The sequence below is a fragment of the Periplaneta americana genome, chromosome 8, assembly GCF_040183065.1.
Source record: "Periplaneta americana isolate PAMFEO1 chromosome 8, P.americana_PAMFEO1_priV1, whole genome shotgun sequence".
Classification (NCBI taxonomy): Eukaryota; Metazoa; Arthropoda; class Insecta; order Blattodea; family Blattidae; genus Periplaneta; species Periplaneta americana.
In genome coordinates this window covers 133,433,155-133,455,883 of record NC_091124.1, presented here as the reverse complement: position 1 = coordinate 133,455,883, position 22,729 = coordinate 133,433,155, and the positions used below count along the sequence as shown (strand labels likewise).

Genomic DNA, 22,729 nt, shown 5'->3' with positions numbered 1-22,729 from the left:
TGATAAGCATAGTCTGTTGTTATGGTTTATTGAAATGTTCTTTGATATGGTTACAACCAATAAAGTAGTTTCAATAAGATTTACGTACAGCTGTAAAAAGCAAAAGTGGCCGCACTCATGAACAGTGAATATTTGGTAAGGGCTTAATACCGGAGAGGGCGAATGGTAATTGCGTAGAAGACGCCAGCTGTGCAGCATATATCACTTTTGAACTACTCTTACATCTCGTAGAGCAGTGGTAGAGTACTCGCTTAATGATTCGAATGTTGTGAGTTCGAGCATTGTTCAAGTTATCATTTTATTCTGCTATCGTTCTTTAGTGATATAAATAATATTCAAGTTATCATTTGTATTCTGCTATCGTTCTTTAGCGTTATAAATAATATTTAAATTATCACTTATATTTTGTTATGATTCTTTAGTAAAATAAATATGTAATATTCAAGTTATCATTTATATTCTGTTATTGTTCTTTAGTGTTATAAATAATATTCAAGTTATTTTATTTTGTTATTCTTTAGCGATGTAAGTAACATTCAAGTTGTAAATCGAACTTTCAGGTAAACTCCGTGTAGAGTTGATTTGGATAATTTCGGGGGAAAAGTTATTCAATATTCAAGTTATGATTTGTATTATGTTATCGTCCTTTAGCGATATAAATAATATAAACTTAATATGGTCATAAAGTCATTTAAATATGCGCTCCTGTATATAAGACTTGTATCGTCTCAAATGCAGATAGTAAGGCCGTAAAAGCATTACGAGAGGGGTTCGGCCAGCGCCGTGGATCGTGTTCCGGCATAGCTCAGTTTGAAAGAGCGCTCAGAGCACAGAGCTGAGAGGTCCTGGGTTCGATTTCCGGTGCCGATACGAATTTTTCTCGTATTAAATAGTAATAATAAACTTAATGTTAAGTTTGGAATAATACAGTTGCACAATACTAGTGTTAGTTGTTTATTACCCTGAAACACAATAAAATGAAAAGGAGTAATGAGAATTTAAATCTGAAATGTTCACATCTAAATTCCAACATTTCCAACGCTCTTCCAACTGAGCTACGAGGCACAAGTAAAGAAGCACATGCGGAAAATTGACCGAACCCCCCTCCAAGACGTTCTGATGATTTGTGGAAGCTCATCCAGGATGCCTGGGATGCCGTGGCTGAGAACAGTCGCTATTTGAAAAGACTAGTCGATTCCATGCCCACTAGACTGCAAGACGTGATCGAGATGGGAGGAAGATGGACTAAATATTGAATCGTGGCCTTTTGTTTTGTCTTTTGAACTTTTAATTGTTTCAATTTTCTAAGACAGACGCAAGTAAGTTTGTTTTGTTTATGCCACGAAACATATCAGGGACAACTCTTAGCTGGTTAGATGGTGATGCAGAAGGTCGTCCTAATTGTTTCCTGCTTGCGTCAAGTTTGAGATAGGACATAGTCAATGCATGTCTGAAATTTATAAGTTCCAGTGCATTTGCCTCATGTATGTGTCTATATAGGAGACATGCATTCACCAATGTCATGTCTATCAGTCTTTTAATATGGGCCAGTAATAATTTTTTCTTCGAACACAAATTGCGTATTTTCCTACTAGCCAATCATGATGGTCAACTCCTCCATGATGGGAATTCTAGGTCTTAAGTACTCTTGGATTTATCATGTCATAATTTGTGGAAATAGTGATATATTTGTTGTCATTTCACCAGACGAAAAGTACTTCTCTATTTCGGTCATACTGACAATCTTGCTTCTTCAATTCCTTGCTGTTCTGTGGTGGACATTTTCCAGTAAGGATCTCTGTTACAATTCCTGTTGCTCTGTATCCTAGACGTTGAAAATAAATGAGGTATCACGATTTGCGAAAAAAAAAATATCAAAGAGCACACTATAAGTATCTGAGTGTTCAACACAATCGAGCATATTGAGAATCACTCTCAATCCCAACAGAAAATCATCCCTTTCACTTTCCACAGAATTTTTCCACGACATAGGTGGAAATTGAAGCAGTACTCACTGATTCCACAAACAGCTCATAATTTGTACCCAAATCTGATCGGTTTCCCATGAATGAACTCTTTCAAATTCTGATGTCCGTATTATTTCACAATCATTTTACCCAAAAACAGAGATTACTAAACAATCCCGAACTCCTGAAATGAAGTATTTACATCTTTAAGAGTGGTCTGACCAGCGAATAGGGATTATAAAGAATGGACACTGAGCGAATTTTCCTGTGTTTTTTTCTCTGTGGGCCAGCGTTTAGCTCTACTTTCAAGCGCTAGAGGTTAGTGTAATCGAGCATACGCAAAGATAATAATTGAGAATATATTTGAGACACAGGATCCAAATATCGCCTACCTTACTGCATAATCCAGTAACGCTTTGCTTCAAATAAATTCAAGTTAACAGCTTTTCCTTATTTCTCAGTGACGAACTAGTTGTAATAATAATTTTTTTTTATATTTCAGATGTAATAAATTGTATTATAAAATAATATAATACATTATAAAATTATGTATCGAATTCGTTTAATATTTGTATACAATATAATATAGGTATATGGTTTTACTTCTCATGAGAGTTTTGTTTTTCCATTTTCAGCGCTATCAAATCATTACATATTTTAATTGTTGTTGGGGTCAACGTCTGAACTCTCATTATAAAGGAACTCTAGAGTCTAGACATTACAGTTAATGACGGATTTATTATTTTATGGATCGAATTTATTTTATTTGAGTACATAATGTACCTAGATGTATTAATTATATGTGTCATATTTCCGCTGTGTCAACTGATAGCTGGTGTGATTTCTGCGCCAACTCTAGGGAGAAAGCAGTATCTCACGCTCTAGCTGGCTTGAAGGTCATTGAAATCAGTCCGGCTACATCAAAGGTACCGACGCGAAGTGTCCATTCTTTATAATCCCTATGCGCTGATCTGACTGTGAATCTGGATCAGAATGAATCTGGATCAGAATCACATAAAATACACTGACTGATGGCAGCAGTGCTTACTCACTCTGATACCACTCAGCACAGAATGCTAATAATAAGCTCTGATATCGCTAAATACTGGGTAGTCACTGGTATAGACATAGGTTCGCAAAAAACAGAATGCCGTCATGCGCAGAGGAGTGTTATATTACAAGTTATTATACTTCATTCCAGCGTCCTATTTAGAGGACATCAATATTTGCAGTATTGTCAGAGTCAGCTAGCATTGTTGATGATAACGATCATAACGATGAAACACCAAATTATCTGTAGTAATGTCACGAGAGGTCTGAGATTTATCTGGGAAATCTCAGACCTCGAGTGATATTTATTAGGACTATTTCGCGAATAAAATAAAAATGTAAATAATATATCCCTAAAATTAGATCACAAAATGTTAATAATTGTATATTAACGAATACTTAACCTATTCATTGTGAAGTTGAAATACTCGTAGATGAATATCGATTACTGCAATAAAGAAATTCGATGTTATTATTCAGTAATGCCAATTGCGAAAAGCGAAATACAGGTTTAACAATGTTAATTGCATGTACTGCACTTCTCTCTTGTTATTATAACATAAATACATTTTCTTTGACTGCTGAAATCATAATTTAATTTAACAGTAACAGTGGGGACAGCTACAGAGGTGTGAAAATTATTAGAATAATCTTAATTTTAAAGGTTTTTTAATAGTTCCTTCACAAATATTAATTGAATTGATGAATATTGGTATATACTACTATACTGCTGTAGGATATATTTACTACTAACAATGCCGGAAAGCATTGTTGTACATTGGTATTTTTCTTATTTTACAATTGTTATGGGAATTCAGAAATTATTATATTATGTTGGCGGAATTGGAAACATAAAAAATTATATGCACAAAACAGATGTTCATTTGAACCTTCACAACAATGTAAACGCAAAGAACAATTTGTTTAAAGTATTTCTTAATTAATTTCTGATGTTTCCAATTCCGCCAACATAATATAATAATATCTGAATTCCCATAACAATTGTAAAATAAGAAAAATACCAATGTACAACAATTCTTTCTGGCATTGTTAGTAGTAAATATATCCTACATCAGTATAGTAATATTATATACCAATATTCATCAATTCAATGAATATTTGTGAAGGAACTATTAAAAAACCTTTAAAATTAAGATTATTCTAATAATTTTCACACCTCTGTATATACCAATACTTATGCATTCACAGCGACATGTTGCTACACAGTGAAGCCATTTCTGTATAGATAGACCTAATTAAAATACGAATTTTATTACGCCATATGGAAGGCAGTTTGATCACAGACCTTCTTATTACTATGCAAGGTCTTTGGGTTTGATATGCGATGATGTTACATAAATTTGAACATCTGACTTTCTATTAATTGTTTAATTGCATTCACAAAATACAAATTTTATAAGCTACAATTGTAGGAGCAGGGCCAATGTCAGCTGTCGACAGTTACTCACAATCAGTGCTACACGAAAGCATTTTTTATAGCTCGACAAACGCATTCTCGCTATAGTGTGTAACGGAACTAAAACTGCATCTACACAGTTCAATATTCCAATCGCGTATGCGTGCTATCTGGGAAGAATATTAAAAGAATCAAGTTTATCAAGGTACGTTCAATTAAGATGCATGAAGATTTTGTGTCTACATGGTGCGCCGTTTTGAACATCGTCTTTACTGCGTAAATATATTAATTAATATTAAATATCATTCTTGCATTCATTCCTTTAAAGTTGAAAGAAAAGTTTAACTGTGTAGTTGCATCTTAATGTATTCATGATCATCAATTTACGAGGAAACAGTTGGCGACAACGACTAAACAAAAGAACGACCATGCGATAAATTGATAGCGATAAATCTAGCTGCAAAATTTACCGACTGTGATTGGTTGGAATTCAAAATTTCATTACACTTCATTGGGAAAAAATGGAATGACGTCATATAAACGAAATAGTGTGTTATATGTATTCACGAAACTATAATTACATTACCAAAATCTCGGATGATATTGGCAGTGGTAGGCTATAATACGAAGTACAATTGTTTAAAGTGAAGAAAAAATAGAAAATAAAATAATATTGTAATAGAAACCTAGTCCAAAATATTATGTTCTACATCAAAACATTTCAGTTTATAACATGACATACACAATTAACGTAATTAGGACATTTTGACTGCAAAAAATATATAAGCTACTGCCTTTCAAATAGGATACTGGGATATAATGGATTTCAACGTTTCAAGCTCTTTAAAAGAACAATAGGAATATGAAGCCTTGACCATTACATACAAACGTCGGCCTCGGTAGCATAATCGGTATAGCGCTGGCCTTCTGTGCTCGAAGTTACGGGTTCGATCCCAGGCCAGGTCGATAGCATTTAAGTGTGCTTAAATGCGACAGGCTCATGTCAGTAGATTTACTGGCATGTAAAGTAAAGGAACAAAATTCCGGCATACCGGCGACGCTGATATACTCTCTGCAGTTGCGAGGGTCGTTAAATAAACCATAATTTTAATTTATTTGATTACATACAAGATCTTAAGAACTAAGTCAAAACATGTCAAGGGCATCACACCAGAAGGGCGTATGAACAAATTTTGCGTTATTGAAATATTTTAATGGAACCTATTTAAGTTTGAAAACAATCGTTTGAGAAATACAATGTACATGAGAAAGAATCAAAGAATGCACCTTGGTATGTAGACAAGGATAGGAAAAACCATTCAATATTTAAATGGCTATAATATAAACTTGCAGTTTTGGCATGATGTCCACGATGTGAATTTGAGTATCAAAAATATCAATCACAAAGCCATCTAGATTCATTAACTTTGTAATGTATTAATCTATCAGGGGAAGGTGTTATATTATGTAGCTCTAATGTAGGCCATTTACATTTATAGTCGCTTTGACAAGATAGGTTTGGAAATAAATCCCGAAAAGACGAAGTATATTATTATGTCTCGTGACCAGAATATTGTACGAAATGGAAATATTAAAATTGGAGATTTATCTTTTGAGGAGGTGGAAAAATTCAAATACCTAGGAGCAACAGTAACAAATATAAAAGACACTCGGGAGGAAATTAAACGAATATGGGAAATGCCTGTTATTCTTTGGTTGAGAAATTTTTGTCCTCTAGTATGCTCTCAAAAAATCTGAAAGTTGGAATTTATAAACCAGTTATAGGCCTATTACCGGTTGTTCTGTATGATTGTGAAACTTGGACTCTCACTTTAAGAGAGGAACAGAGCTTAAGGGTGTTTGAGAGTAAGGTGCTTAGGAAAATATTTTGGGCTAAGAGGGATGAAGTTACAGGAGAATGGAGAACGTTACATAATGCAGAACTGCATATATTTTGTTCTTCACCTGACATAATTAGGAATACTAAATCCAGACTTTTGAGATGGGCAGTACATGTGGCTAGTATGGGCGAATCCAGAAATACATATAGAATGTTAGTTGGGAGGCTGGAGGGAAAAAGATCTTTAGGAAGCCCGAGACGTAGATGGAAGGATAATATTAAAATAGATTTGAGGGAGGTGGGATATGATAGTAGAGACTGGCTTAATATTGCTCAGGATAGGGAGCGATGGCGGGCTTATGTGAGGGCTACAATGAACCTCCGGGTTTCTTAAAACCCATAAGTAAGTAAGTCGCTTTGACATATATCGCGACCAGTTAACGTGAAATTACATTTGTTGTTAATTAGTTGCTTATACAGTTACGAAACAATATGAAATTATATTGCATTCAAGTGACCAGTATCTTTTAGGAATTCGAGTTGGTATTATTATGGCCGTCGGGTTTTTAACCATAGAGATGTATAAAATGGCATTGAGAGATGTAACAGGAACTAATGAAGATTATTTCTTTGCAAAATTGGGCCATGGGCGTTCCTGATACTAAACTAATTTTTGTTCAATTTCGTAAATACAAACCATTCAGATGACAACTGAAATCTGTACACCCCTAACGAAAACCGTAAGTAACGTTAATCTACTTGGTCAATAGTCACGAGTTCCATAAGCAACACGGAATACTAAACAGTAATGTCGATTGTCTCTTACGGTGTTCAGCGAGGAAGAGGTGAATGGCATCAAAGATGATCTAGATAACAGCTTGAGAGTTCACGTTAACCAATGTGTAAATTAATATGTTCGTTTACTTCCGACTGTTCGTTAAGTACATCCATGGAAGTGCGTTACTTTTAATATTCCATATTATGCGTAATTTAAACTTTTCCAGTCTCATCAGAGAATATATTATTGTAATTTAAAATAGGAGACTACTATTACCTTAAAACATGGATAGGCATTTACTGGTTCGCGGAACAGAAATGTTTCGAAACTTCCCTTCAACGCCGAGAGATGGGGCTGTTATTTACAGTATTGGTCTTTTCGTACTGTACTGTAAAAATCAAAATAATTAAAGGGGTCAGAAGCAAACGGGTACAAGTGAACTTCAGTTAATTTTGAGAAAATATTATTGAAAACTTTAATGAATTCCTTGAAGTTACAATTTAAATTTTAAAAAAGTATTATTTTACACTGATATTAATTACAGCAGAAAATTGAGAACAAATTCACTTTTCAAGCTCTTTAAATAGACCCGGTCTGACAATTACTACGCGTGGACTGTTTAATTCTTCAAAATCATGTAGATATTCCAAACGTTTTTCCAGGTACTTTCACCACAGAAGTTTCAATAAATTCTCCGTCAATGAATTGTTTCAGACATGGCCATGCATGCTTTACGACACCTGAGGGATCTCAAAATATAATGTTCCTGTGATCTTCCTGATTGGTCACGTAATGTCTTTGCGAATTGTCTTTGTACAGGGTAAACTAAAGTATAAGCAATATTAGTGGCAAAGGAATATATCTTTAACCAGATCACACATCAAAATTACAATAAAAACTTCACGGAATTTACGATAGCTTAAACACTTTCAATCACATTTTGTCAAATGTCAAATGTAACAAATGTAACTAAAGTAAAGGGGTCTACCCTTTGCTTCTGAGTCCTTCAATTGTTTTGAATTGAGTCGTTCAGAGCAAAAGTGGCGTACGTCAAAAATGGGTAATGATGGTTAAAGTAAACATTCTGTAAAATACAGCGCAAAGTAGCAATTGATATGTCCTTCTTGCTATCCTCTGACTACCAATAGTTCAAATAAATTGAATATTAATTGCTACTTTGCGCTGTATTTCACATTACCCACATTACCCATTTTTGACTTAAACCACTTCTGCTCTGAACGGCTTAGTTGTACGGTACAGAACAAGAGATACAAAGAGCTCGGCACTATAAGTCACATTCCCATCTCTCGGTGTTGGAGAGAAGTTTGGAAACAGTTCCGGTTGGATGGGCATATAATGGTTCATTATATGCCCATCCAAGCCCCCACAGCGAAAGCTGCGCAGAAATTTAGAGTCGGGAGAAATTGAAGCTTGCGGCCGCCGCCATGATTTGGGAAAAGCACTGACTTGGAGACGTCTGCATTATGCAAAGTTGAAGGATTGTTTGTGTATCTTATAAATCAATCTGAATGGATAAATGAAAAAAAAATCCTATTAACATTTAAAGTGACCATGTTGTATACATAAAATCTTAGTTACCGTTAGTTTGACAAGAAACTAAAGAAAACTGGAACAATTTGATAACCAAAGACGTTGTAATTATTTGACAACATACAGAGTAAATAGAAATACAAATGCATATTGTAGCAATAGTTGGGATGAAAAGAAAATTATTTCTATTACCTATTATTCGTATAACACTGCCAGCTGTGTATTGCACTTTACATAAAGCAATAGAGTATATTATATTATGAACACATGTTCACTTTGTGTGAACCAGAAACGAATAATTATTATTTATCTCCTTCCATATTGCATATTACTGGGTGTCCCAAAAGTCTCCATACATATGGCATATCAGTTCAAAATAGAAATGTCACGTAATGTGCTCAATATGACGGCTTTCGAGAGTCAGGCACAGGTCGGTGAATGTGTTTCGACCTGTTCCGATGGAAAATATGCAATATGTCCGTCGTCACATGACAGGCATCGACAATATGTTCTGACAGATGAAAGGTCTTGGGGGAAATCAAGAAATGTCAATTTTTTTTAGCGATTTTGTGGTGTACAGCACATTCTATAGGTGGCAACTGGGAGTACAGTACTGCCCAATCACAGAAAACAATTAAAAGTAGAAATGCTCTTTTAAGGCTGTGGTAATCATTACGCGGCCCGCATGCCGCATGTGGCTCTCAAAGATATTTATTACAGCTCTTGAACTAATATTCTATTCTTTTTCTGAGAATTACTTTTCAATTTCTGTAATAATTTGCAACTGGAGAAAACTTTGGTTACTCTGCATCATTACTGCCAGTGAAGTTGTTCAACACCGACACGTATTTGTTATCTTTAAAAATGTAATGTCATGTCTCATGTGCTTACATCTTGATATACTGGAATTCATATAATAATGAATTATACTTACATACATACTTACAAATGGTTTTCAAGGAACCCGAAGGTTCATTGCCGCACTCACATAAGCCCGCCATCGGTCCCTATCCTGAGCAAGATTATTCCAGTCTCTATCATCATATTTCACCTCCCTCAAATCCATTTTAATATTATCTTCCCACATACGTCTCGCCCCTCCAAAGGTCTTTTTCCCTCCGGCCTCCCAACTAACACTCTATACGCATTTCTGGATTCGCCCATACATGCTACATGCCTTGCCCATCTCAAACATCAGGATGTAATGTTCCTAATTTCGAGGCGCATCCAGAAAGTAAGTTTCCCTATTTTTTTAATAACACACACTTTATTGGCAACAGGTAAGGCAATGTTTCAGCTATTTTTCAACATAGCCACCATCAGAATTGAGACACATGTCGTATCGTGGGATCAACTTTTGTATCCCTCTGTCGTAGAACTCTGCCGCCTGTGAAAGGAACCAGCGTGTGACAGACGTCTACAGCTCTGTCTGCCAAAACGCTCACCGGAGGACAGGAATTTCTTGAGGTGCAAGAAAACGTGAAAATCGCTAGGAGCAAGATCAGGCCTGTAGAGTCGATGATAAAACAACTCCCAGCCAAATTCCGTCAAAACAGCTGCTGAGCGCCGAGCCGTATGTGGACTAGCATTGTCATGGAGGAGCACAACACCTGCAGTAAGCATTCCACGCCTCTTGTTTTGAATGGCACGTCGCAATTTTCGCAGTGTTTCACAGTAATGGTCAGTGTTCACTGTTTCACCTCTTGGAAGGAAGTCAATGAGCAGAAAGCCCTTCCTGTCCCAGAACACCGTACACATCACTTTCCGTACCGACAGCATTTCGTTCTGACCGGAGATCCACTATGCCGCCAATGCATTGACTGCTGCTTGGTTTCCGGGGTGAAGTGCGAAATCCAAGTCTCATCGCCCGTGACGATCCTGTCGAGGAACTCGTCGCAATCATTTTGATACCGTTGCAGAAATGTCAGTGCTGCTCCTAAACGTTGCATTTTGTGTTCGGGTGTCAGGTTTTTCGGCACCCGCATGGCATACACTTTTTTGAACAGCAGGTGCTTAGTGACAATCTCATGCAACAAGGATCGCGATATCTGCGGAAAATGGCTGCTCAGCTCCGTAATCGTGAAGCGTCGGTTCTCCATGTTGCACTGCCGCACCAGCTCAACACGATCATCATTGATGAGGGACGGTTCATGGACACTTTGACGACCTTCGGAAAACTGCCTACACCAGCGACGCACCATCTGCTTACTCATGATGTTCGGCCCATAATCCTGACAGAGCTGCCGATGAATTTCTATTGACGCAATGCTTTGTGCATTAAAGAACTTTATCACCGAACGAACCTCGCAGGCGGCGGGAGAAGGAATAAGAGGTTCCATCTGGGACCACTGCTGCCACGCTACTGGCACCAGGGGGACCTGTCCGGCTGGCATATGATTGATATGTCATAGATCTGTTACCCATGCGCAATTGACACGGCTAATTACGTTTACTTTCAAGGCGAAAAATCGGGAAACTTATTTTCTGGATGCGCGATGAAAGTAAACGTACTTAACCTTGTCATTTGCGCATGCGTAACAGATCTATGACGTATCAATCATATGCCAGCCGGACAGGTCCCGCCAGTAGCGTGGCAGCAGTGGTCCCAAATGGAACCTCTTATTCCTTCTCCCGCCGCCTACGAGGTTCGGTCGGTGATAAAGTTCTTTAATACACAAAGCATTGCGTCAATAGAAATGCATCGGCAGCTCTGTCAGGTCTATGGGCCGAACATCATGAGTAAGCAGATGGTGCGTCGCTGGTGTAGGCAGATTTCCGAAGATCGTCAAAATGTCCATGATGAAGAGCGCAGTGGGCGACCGTCCCTCATCAATGATGATCGTGTTGAGCTGGTGAGGCAGTGCATCATGGAGAACCGTCGCTTCACGATTACGGAGCTGAGCAGCCATTTTCCGCAGATATCGCGATCCTTGTTGCATGAGATTGTCACTAAACACCTGTTGTTCAAAAAAGTGTCTGCCAGGCGGGTGCCGAAAAACCTGACACCCGAACACAAAATGCAACGTTTAGGAGCAGCACTGACATTTCTGGAACGGTATCAAAATGACGGCGACGAGTTCCTCGACAGGATCGTCACGGGCCATGAGACTTGGATTTCGCACTTTACCCCGGAAACCAAGCAGCAGTCAATGCATTGGCGGCATAGTGGATCTCCGGTCAGAACGAAATGCTGTCGGTACGGGAAGAGATGTGCACGGTGTTCTGGGACAGGAAGGGCATTCTGTTCATTGACTTCCTTCCAAGAGGTGAAACAGTGAACGCTGACCGTTACTGTGAAACACTGCGAAAATTGCGGCCATTCAAAACAAGAGGCATGGAATGCTTATTGCAGGTGTTGTGCTCCTCCATGACAATGCTCGTCCACATACGGCTCGGCGCTCAGCGGCTGTTTTGACGGAATTTGGCTGGGAGTTGTTTGATCAGCACCCTACAGTCCTGATCTTGCTCCCAGCGATTTTCACGTTTTCTTGCACCTCGAGAAATTCCTGTCCTCCGGTGAGCGTTTTGGCAACGACGAAGAGCTGAAGACGTCTGTCACACTTTGGTTCCATTCACAGGCGGTAGAGTTCTACGACAGAGGGATACAAAAGTTGATGCCACGATACGACAAGTGTCTCAATTCTGATGGTGGCTATGTTGAAAAATAGCTGAAACATTGCTGTACCTGTTGTCAACAAATGTTTTCCTAAAAGTGTGTGTTCTTTTTTTTTTTAATTGGGAAATTTACTTTCTGGATGCGTCTTGTATGTCAGGTGCAAAATACAATGCGTGCAGTTCTGTGTTATGTAACTTTCTCCATTCTCCTTTAACTTCATCCCGCTTAGCCCCAAATATTTTCGTAAGCACCTTATTTTGAAACACCGTTAACCTATATTCCTCTCTCACAGTGTAAGTCCAAGTTTCACAACCATAAAGAATAACCGGTAATATAATTGTTTTATAAATTCTAACTTTCAGGTTTTTTGACAGCAGACTGGATGATAAAATCTTCTCAACGGAATAATAACAGGTATTTCTCATATTTATTCTGTCTTTATTTTCCTCCCGAGTATCATTTATATTTGTTACTGTTGCTCCCAGTTATTTGAATTTTTCCACCTCTTCAAAAGATAAATTTCAAATTTTTATATTTTCATTTCGTACAATATTCTCGGCACGAGACATAATCATATACATTGTCTTTTCGGGATTTACTTCCAAACCTATCTCTTTACTTGCTTCAAGTAAAATTTCCGTGTTTTCCCTAATAGATTGTGGATTTTCTCCTAACATATTCACGTCATCCGCATAGACAAGCAGCTGATGTAACCCGTTCAATACCAAACCCTCTCTGTTATCCTGGACTTTCCTAATGGCATACTCTAGAGCAAAGTTAGAAAGTAAAGGTGATAATGCATCTCTTTGCTTTAGCCCACTGTGAATTGGAAATGAATTATAACGTTTTTATCTTTACAATAACGTGTATCAAATTTTGATAAGTAGTATCCAAAACAATCTCAATCAAGGACATAAAAACTGAAAATGTCAAAATTGTCCGCAATACCTGAACAGAAACTAATGTATTCTTCTGTATATAGGCTAAAATCGAATTGACAATAAAAGCAGCGTACCACATAGCAGAAAAATGAAAGTATTTACAGATGAGAAGAATGTTAAAGAGTGCCTTCTGGCTAGAAGTCTAAGTGTGTGTGACACTTTATTTTCTAAATATCCGAATTCAAAACAGTAAAGGTAAAATAAAACATGTACGCCCTTCAACTTCAAAATACCAATAAAATGTCAGTGTTACGTCTGTTACTTTATATTGAAATAATAATAATAATAATAATAATAATAATAATAATAATAATAATAATAATAATAATAATAATAATAATAATAGGGCAAATAATTTAATATTTAAAAATCGTTAAATTTCAATACTGCGAAATGCATTGTGATTCTCTGGGGAGCTAGCAGTGGATAGCACAGATCTTGTGTAAAGTCACGTCTCGATTTTGTTGCTGAAATTGTGGTTTGTAATAAGATTTTATTTCCAGTGTAATGTGGAACAGCTCCAGTGATACTAGTATGCACATGTGATTATAAGTGTCGTTTATTGGAACCTGAAGCAGGTAAATAATATGGTTAATAGTGTAATGTAATCTATCTGATACAGCATCAGACTAACAACGATACCGCGGTTGCGTAGTATGTAGTGTGCTGTGAGCCAGAGGAAGTAAAAAAATTACATAGTTGCGGTTTCGCTCTCCCGGAGAGAAGCCACCCCACTGATTTTATCAGAAGAGGTTTTATATTCGTGTATGTGATTTCTTAACCTGTGGTATTGAACTACAAAATGGCCATGTCTATTGATGTTGCGTCTCTGTTCTGCTCTGCAGAAGATGAATTTAAAAAGATATTTGAAGTGTTAAGTATGGACAAACGGACAGATCGTAAGTGGTGTGAGGGAGTCATGAACTCAGTGAATAGTATTAAGGAAGTTCTAGTGGTCTTCAAAGATTCTTTAATGGAAATGCATGCCAGTGCTAACGTGCAGAAGACCACAAATCCTCATTCATATGCCCAAGCAGTCTCAACACCTTCAACAAAGACTAGAAATGTAGTAATTGTGTCACCCAGAACGCCAGACATTGTGAAAGATTCAGAACAAACTTCAAAAATAATTAAGGAATCAACTGTGAACAAAATTCAAGTCGGCATCAACAGCGTAAAGAAAGTAAGGAATAAAAGTGTTGTCATTGAGCTTCGTAGCAAAGAAGAATGTGAGGCTTTCATGAAGAAGGTGGAAACCAATAGTCAACATCTAACGGCGAGGATACCCACGAAACGAAACCCTGAAGTAATAATTCATGGTATTGAGGCTGACATTGGAAACGATGATTTGATTCAATGTATTGTGGACCAAAATCCTTACATAAAACACTGCCTGGACTCAGGTGAACAGATGGAAATACGATTCATGAAGAGATCCAGAAACAACACAACTCAGTTTGCTGTGCTCAGAGTAACTCCAACGATCTATCATTCAATGAGGAACGGAGGAAAGTTATACATTGGTTACAGTCGTCCAGTGAAAGACCATATACCAGTTACACGCTGCTATACATGCTGTGGATACGGCCATTTAAGCAAGGATTGTACGTTCGAGAGCCATTGTAGGCGATGCGCAGAAGATCACAGTTTTGATATTTGTCCACAGGAAAAGACTGTATGTATAAATTCAACACTAAAATGTCAGTAGGAAAAATTTTGAGATGCGCGCCACTAATCATGATGCTACTGACACTAATTGCCCTGCATACAAGAAAATTGTGGAAATTATAACTTCTAAAATTAATTATGGCTAGGCTAACCATCTTCAATCAGAACGTGCACAAATCATTAGTTCCAACGCACGAGCTAATAACTACCTCAGACTTTCATTCACCAGTTATCGATACTGACTTTAAAATGTTTTGTGTACAGGAACCTAATGTTACGCAAAATCGTGGCAGGTTTTGGTCCTGGCTGCAATTTGTACGTCGGTACAGGGATAAGAAATGACACTAACAATGAAAGGCCTAGAGCAGCTATAATTACAAAATACTCAGACGTACTACACCTACCTCAATATTGTACACCCGATTTGGTTTTAATTTGTGTCAACTGGTGTGGAATTGAAATTTATATTTGTAGTGTTTACTGCGAACCAGGGCGTGATCTGAATGCTGAACTTAACGATCTTCAGAGTGTATGTGAGAAATTAAAAAGAAAATCTCTGTTTATCACAGGGGACATCAATTCAAAACACTGTGCATGGGGCAATCCCGTGGATGATGCTCGGGGTAAAATGTTCTATGATCTTTTCTGTGCTCACAATTTAGTTATTCTTAACGATAATATTATTCCAACATATAGGCGTAGCAACTACAGTAGCTTTTTAGATGTTAGTGTTTGTAGCAATTCTTTGTTACCATACATATTCGAATGGAAAGTTAGTGAAGCTCCAACGTTTTCTGATCATGAATTAATAATTATTACATTGTGCAATAATATGAACAACACTGCCTTATCGGCAGCCAGTTATTTAACGCGAAAATACAAAACTAAAAATGTAAAATGGACTCACTTCCAAAGGGCTATAGTAAGAGATATGGGGAAATACTCTGACCTCTCTCATGTTAACAATGGGCGCAAGCTAAATGAAACGACATCTCTTATTACAAATAGAATAATTTACGTTTGCGAAAAGCTTTTGCCAAAATTATCACAGAAACCAGCAAAAAATTACTGGTGGAATAGAGACTTAGATTTACTAAGGAAAAGGGTCCTGGCCTCGTACAGAAGACTTAATAGGTGTAAATGTGTAGCTCTTCTTCCGAGATATGAATCTGTGTATAGGAGCCTTTTAAAAGAATACAAAACCAAAATGAAGGAGGCTAAATTCAAGTCCTGGAAGGAATTATGCTCTATGCAAACAAGCAAAAATCCATGGGACGTAGTGTATAGAATCTGTCGTAAACCTCAAAATCACAATAATGTACTTACAACAATCGAAACCCAACACGGATACACAACTACGGCATTAGAAACCGCTACCACATTCGGACAAAATTTCTTCCCAGAGACACTCAGGACAACGACATTAAAAAAACCATTCGGTGTGACTCAATTTTTCCTCATACTGAAGATGATGTCCCATTTTCATGTCAAGAAATAGAAAACATTATCATGAGCCAAAACGACAGCAAGTCCCCAAGATGGGACGGAATTTCGGCAAACATTATTAAAAACGCTTTCAAAAGTACTCCAAATCTATTTTTCACTCTATACAATAAATGTTTGGAATTAGGAACTTTTCCTGATATCTGGAAAAGGGCTATGGTGAAACTCATACCTGAACCTCACACTAAAGACAGATTTAGCATCAAATCATTCGGACCCATTTCTCTTTTACCTGTAATGGGAAAAGTCTTAGAGAAACTCCTCAACGACAGAATAAAGTACCATTTATATAAGAACCAGCCACTAAATAATAATCAATTTGGATTCACACCTAGCAAATCAACGGAAGACGCTGTACTAGCTGTTACACAATGGGCACAAGACGTTCTCGATAGAAAAGAAATAGGAATATTAATATCACTGGACATCACGGGCACGTTTAATAACGCATGGTGGCCTAAAATTCTGCACCAACTAAAAAGGAAGAACTGTTCAAATAATTTATATGTCTTAATTCAGAATTACTTCAGTAGACGTAGAGTACAACTACAAATAGGAAGCACCACTGTCACGAAAAGCATTAACAAAGGATGTCCTCAGGGATCTGTGTGCAGCCCAATTTTTTGGAACATTCTATATGATAATATGCTCGAAAAGACTCTTCCTGAAGGGAGCCAATTGTTCGCATATGCGGACGATGCTTTATTAATGTGTAAAGCCAAAAATATATCGATTCTGACCTCAAATACCAATTTAGCATTAGGTGGCCTGTATCAGTGGGGTTGTGAAAACAAGCTTCAATTCGATCCTCGGAAAACAACAGCTATGATGGTCACAAGGAAACGCAAAATCATGCTGCCATTAATAAAAATGAATCAAGAAAATATAAAATTAGTTGATCAGATGTCTTACTTAAGTGTAATCATTGATAAGCACTTGACATTCAGACCCCATCTTGAATATCTAGCTGCTAAATCCAATACACTTCTTAACAGGCTGGCCTTTGCATCATTGCATCACGACCAACGTGGGGACTAAACTCAAGTGTGTTAAGAATTATATATAGAGGAGCAGTTGAACCTTTAGTGCTATATTGCACTTCAGCTTTTCAAAAATGTTTCAGTATGCGTTGGACCCAGAATAAATTAATACAAATCCAACGGGGTTTCGTTTTGCGCATCATAAAAGCATATAGAACCATGTCTACGGAGGCAGCGTTAGGATTGCAGGTATCGAGCAGCTAACAGCTGACTGGAACAGCTAAAGCAGAACTTACACTACTTCGAAAGGAGCATACATATGAGGATACACTTCTAAAGATTGAGGTTGAGAAACCGGCCCATTTCGTAACATCCGGACATCCAGCTTATTTTCACGACTTCGTCAAATACACCAGATGCATGAGCAACCACAATGTACAGATTTACAGATGGATAAAAAATATCTAAAGATGGTGCTACTGATCAGGTTGGGTGCGCTTCTGTTGCATATTGCAACGGCCAAGAAGTGTACACACAGAGGAACAAACTTTCACCTAGATGCTCCATTGTGCAAGCTGAATTATTAGCTATTAAGGAGGCACTGATATGGACTAAACTTAATATTTACAATTGTTGCATCTACAGAGATTCACAAACAGCCCTCAAATCTATAGATAATAAGTTTAACTTAAATCCTCTGGCAGTGGAAATTAGAAGAAATGTAATACATTGCGGCAAACACATTTGTTTCTCATGGGTGCAAGGACACAGTGGAACAGCAGGAAATGAAAGGGCTGATGAACTGGCAAAGAGTGCTGCAGTTTCGAACTTAAATTTGAGCTATAGTCTATGTCCTTATTCATGTGCAAAAAGAAAAATAAATGAGTACATAATAAATAGGTGGAACAATCAGTGGCTATGCAGTACAAAAGGTTCAGTTACGAGAGAAATCTTCTTTCCTAGCGTCGACACCCGCTTAAATAGAAACCAGATTATACCAGATTTTATATTAACACAATTTTTATCGGGTCATGGGAAATTTGGGGCTTACCTAGAACTATTTAAATTGCATAAGGACAATGGCTACTTATGTATCTGTGAGGAAGAGCAGACTGTGGATCACCTTTTGTTTCACTGTCCAGTGTTCGAAAACAAACGATTTATTTTGGTCGGACATTTACATTTTTGTAATATAATATATGACAAACCATTATTCAATTTGTTCACAAAAACGTGCTGCTATATAGAGTTTTGTAATTTTATATGTAATATATTTAAGAACTTGTAAATAATTCAAATTATTGTAGTATATATAATTGTTAAATGTAAGTAGCAAGACTGGGTTACCCACGTCAATGTAAGTCTATATGTAATATATGTAAGAACTCGTAAATAATTCAAATTATTGTAGTATATATATGTTAATTTTAAGTAGCAAGACTGGGTTACCCACGTCAATGTAATTTTATATGTAATTAATTTAAGAACTTGTAAATAATTCAAATTATTGTAGTAGATATAAGTGTTAATTTTAAGTAGCAAGACTGGGTTACCCACGTCAAATGAATTCTCATTATAATAATATAAACTCAGGCTATAACTATAACCCTATTGTACTTTCGGGTAAAATAGGGTTCAAGAAAAGGTATATTCAAATAAATTACTATTTTTCACTTTTGGCTCTCCTCTAATTTTTAGTGAGTACCACTGGTGTAAAGTAACGTTGGACATTTTGTACAATGATTAAAAACTAGGAATGTTCAGGTATTAAAACTTGCCTTTCTCGATAATGATGTTTCGTGGCATTCCCTATTTTCTTCCGTTACCTTCAGATGTTGAGATTCCCGGATTTTCTCCTGGTAGATCTACGACCCCAGAGGTAAAAATCAAGGAGTGTGCGATCTGGGGAGCGGGTTGTTTTAGTTTGGAAATATAAATAGGTCTATAATTATTCATAGTTTATTATCACAACAGTAGTATAAAATAAACTTCACATGCATGAATTACTCCATCAAATAATATTTTTTAATTAGGAAAATTAAATTTCCTTCTATTGCTACTTCATTTGTGTAGTTAGAAAATGTCATCAAAGTTCCTGTATGGTGTTCTTTCCTATAAATATCTGTGGTTCTGTCTACCCAGCAAGACAGGCGCAACCGCTTGAAAGTCGAATATTCGGTTGGAAGCTCAACCTCGCCAGTCATTCTGCGATCGGTCGAATATAAACCGGTTCTAAGCGCTTTTCTGCAGCTCTCTGATAACCTATGTCTTTGTGTTCATCCATGCCTTGAAAGGAAGCAAAACAGGCCATTGGTACAGCAATTGAACTGCTGTACGTAGCAACGAGCTAGAAGTAAGTATTCTTACTTCTAGCTCGTTGGTACGTAGTATCGGTAGATGAAATCTGATTTGGGATGAAAGGTAAGCACGAACATACAACTATAGGCTATATTACTATGTTGTACCGCAGTACGTATGATATTTCCGTGCAGAAATTCTGCATTACCATCATGGGGAAGAACGAGTAGAACGGAGAAAAATTCTCTCCGGCACCGGGATTCCAGCCCGAGTTTTCAGCTCTACGTGCTGACGATTTATCCATTAAGCCACATATGTACTTCGGTACATCATAGTAATATGATAAGCGTAAGTAATCACTTCGTGATTCAAGACGGCGCCATGTTTCGTCGGACCCCGGCCACTTAGTCACTCGTAATGAGTGCATCTCGGTACATAGTGTTGGACATTGTGCCACTGTCACATATTCTGTGACACAGTACATGAGGGTAGGCCACCAAAGGGAGAACAGAGAGGTAGAACTTGAACTGAGAAGAATTCGCATCGGGATTTGAATCCGGTGTGACTTAGTGGACAAAGCGTAGCACGTAGATCTGAAAACTCGGGTTCGAATCCCGGTGCCGCGCCGGAGAGAATTTTTCTCGATTCTACCCATTCTTCACCGTACAACTGTGTAGCTAAACAAAAAGAAAACAGCATCTCCAGATACTACGGTCACTTATTCGGAGCATTCGTAAGGAGAAGTCTAGTAGTATTGAGACTACATTACGTGAATTTACCAATAGCAAGTAAATAAAATGTGCTGTTATTAAAGTGAAATATAAAATATTCATAAGAATTATGAACAAAGATAAAATGAATGTCTCTAATTTAGATAATGATATAACTCACGACACTTCCATATACACAACAAAATAAATAATTGCAAGCGATTTTCAGTGTGCATACATATGGAAAGGACATTGACAAATTCTCATCACCAAAGTATGCGGTAGGTCGTTGACAAACTGCTTGACTATCTACTAAAACACAAAATATTCTGTTGAAAAAGACAATATTACCATGTTCGATCCCCGCTTATTGTTTGGTTTATTTAAGTTTGTATTTTCACGTGATAATACTTTTATTCCACTATCGCTGTCGTAACATCTTGCTGAAGTCCACCGCTATATAAAAATAATATACACTTAAATGATGGTATAATCAAATAAAGACGATAAATTACTTCTTGACAATGTCAATTTCGCATTAACTAATAAGTTTGACTCCCCTGCAAGGCAAAGTATCGTAAGCGCCACTTCTACCGAAAATGAATTATGGCACTTAAGATAAATTGCACAGCATTGCGCATGGACTGTTAAAATTCCATGAGCCCAAACAATTTTCTTCCTTCAAAGAAGTTGGTTTGAAATAATTAGAATGTCGTATCGACCAACATCTCGGATAAGTCTCGTAAACATCTCTTCTGTAAAGTTAGCAAAGTGGCGCTCACGGTACTCTTCCTTCTAGGAGACAGACAGAGCATTTCTTATCGAAAGATTCTGACTTCACCTCGTGGTGTATTGGGTAGGATACGCATTTTCTATGTTAAAACCCCATAGGGGTAAAAAATGTTAATGAGCTTTATTTTATCTTTTGTTCTACAGCTACAAAATTGATTTTAAAAATTCAGTAATTAAATTTATGTAACTTTGTATACACATTTAATTCTTATTTCGTTCATTATTCCATTGTTAACTTTTTATAATATTAATGTTATGCAATAATTTTAATTGTAAAAATACGGAAAAGATATGAATTTCATTAATATTGACTAGACTCTGTATATTGTTATGGAATTTATGACTATTTTATTCAACACGAACATTTTAAATATTCTGTCCATATCCCCGTCTTTAATTCTTTAAATATGTAGTGGATTACATAATGATTTTATAATGTTAGTAATAAAACAAGCGGCATTTGAAAGCCAGGGGACAAGGAAAAAATGGGAAAGAAAAAGAGGACTAAACAATTGGGATGAAAATATTAAAAAGATCATTGAAGAAAACCGAGAAATATATCAGAAATATTTTAATACAAGAAAGGAAGAATACAAAATTGAATATCACTGTAAAAGAGCAATTACTAAACATGAAGTGAGGAAATATCATAGAAAAAATTAGGAAGAATATGTGCCTTTGTTATAAAATGACATTAAAAGGCCTCAGCCACAAGTGTACAAAATTGTAAAATTAATGAGCAACGAAATTAAAAAGAGACTGCTCGACTTAACACAATTCCTCAAAATTATTGGTTAAAATATTATGGAGATTTATGGCGCCAAGATACTTCTCCTCCTATGCTACAATATTTATAAAATTCTGACGCAGAACCCACCTCATTTGAGGAAATTTTAACAGTAGCCTACTTAAAAATATGAAGAGCAATAAAGCAACAGGCAATGACTGTATACGAGTATACACCGAACTCTTCAAACATGTAAATCAATCATTTTTATTTAGACTTTTAAATTTTCTAAATTTGATTTGGAATGGAGCAGAACCTCCTAGAAGTTGGTTGAATTCTATAGTGATACCAATCTAAAAGAAAGGAAACAGATATTACTGCAATAATTACATCTTGAAACATGCAAATCAATCATTTTTATTTAGACTTTTAAATTTTATAAATCTGATTTGGAATGAAGCACAACCTCCTAGAAGTTGGTTGAATTCTATAGTGATACCAATCTAAAAGAAAGGAAACAGAAATTGCTGCAATAATTACAGAGGAATTAGTTTAGTAAATACCGGTTGTAAAAGTTTGTTCAACATAATCAAAAACAAATTAGACATATTATGAGAACATATTAGGAGAAGAGCAGAGTGGATTTAGGAAAGAGAGATCATGTTTTGATGCATAGGACCTATTTCACAATGAAACTTTTCATAGAAAAACATCGGGAATTTAATATAGAAACACATATTGCATTTATTGATCTTAAGAAAGCTTTTGACCATGTAAACTAGTGGTCGTCAGCACTCGCTGAAATATGCAAAGGGTACGCGGTGCTGTCCCGTGTACACCGTCATGCAACAGGGAGAGATAGAGAGCATACCCGCTAGCAGCTACGGAGTG

The 22,729-nt window shown here is 36.7% G+C and overlaps 2 long non-coding RNA genes across 2 annotated transcripts in view; both read right to left on the bottom strand.

Annotated features, from left to right (window-relative positions):
• The window catches only part of LOC138705067 (uncharacterized), an 83,794-nt gene that overhangs the window by 5,667 nt on the left and 55,398 nt on the right, over positions 1-22,729 (bottom strand). The gene's annotated exons all lie outside the window — the stretch shown is intronic.
• Positions 19,285-22,729, bottom strand: part of LOC138705068 (uncharacterized) — a 30,562-nt gene continuing 27,117 nt past the window's right edge. Inside the window, exon 3 of the long non-coding RNA XR_011333571.1 lies at positions 19,285-19,597. This is a non-coding gene — a long non-coding RNA (uncharacterized lncRNA). The remainder of the gene's footprint in view (positions 19,598-22,729) is intronic.